Here is a 302-nt window from a genome sequence, read left to right as displayed (position 1 = left end):
TGTGTACCTCCACATGATACCTCCTATACGCAGGATGTGGCTTCCGTAGCGTTCCCCTACTTGGGTACGCTTTCCCAGTGTTATCCAATATCCCACTGTTCGGAACAGCAGTCGCGGACACCTCTGCCTAAGCCCTGTCCTTCTTCCGCCCCAACTGGTGTGGGGGGACTTGCCGGCCTTCGCAGGGCACTGGAGGGGGTCAGCAATAGTGGCGTTTTCCATACGGATCCCAATTCGTCAGTCACGACTGACGTAACGTCGAACGTGACTGACTGAAAGGGAATGTCTCGGTTACGTATGTA

The sequence above is a fragment of the Sinocyclocheilus rhinocerous genome, unplaced genomic scaffold, assembly GCF_001515625.1.
Source record: "Sinocyclocheilus rhinocerous isolate Xijiao unplaced genomic scaffold, SAMN03320098_v1.1 scaffold1687, whole genome shotgun sequence".
In the NCBI taxonomy this organism is placed as follows: domain Eukaryota; kingdom Metazoa; phylum Chordata; class Actinopteri; order Cypriniformes; family Cyprinidae; genus Sinocyclocheilus; species Sinocyclocheilus rhinocerous.
Note: the sequence above shows the minus strand (reverse complement) of the source record.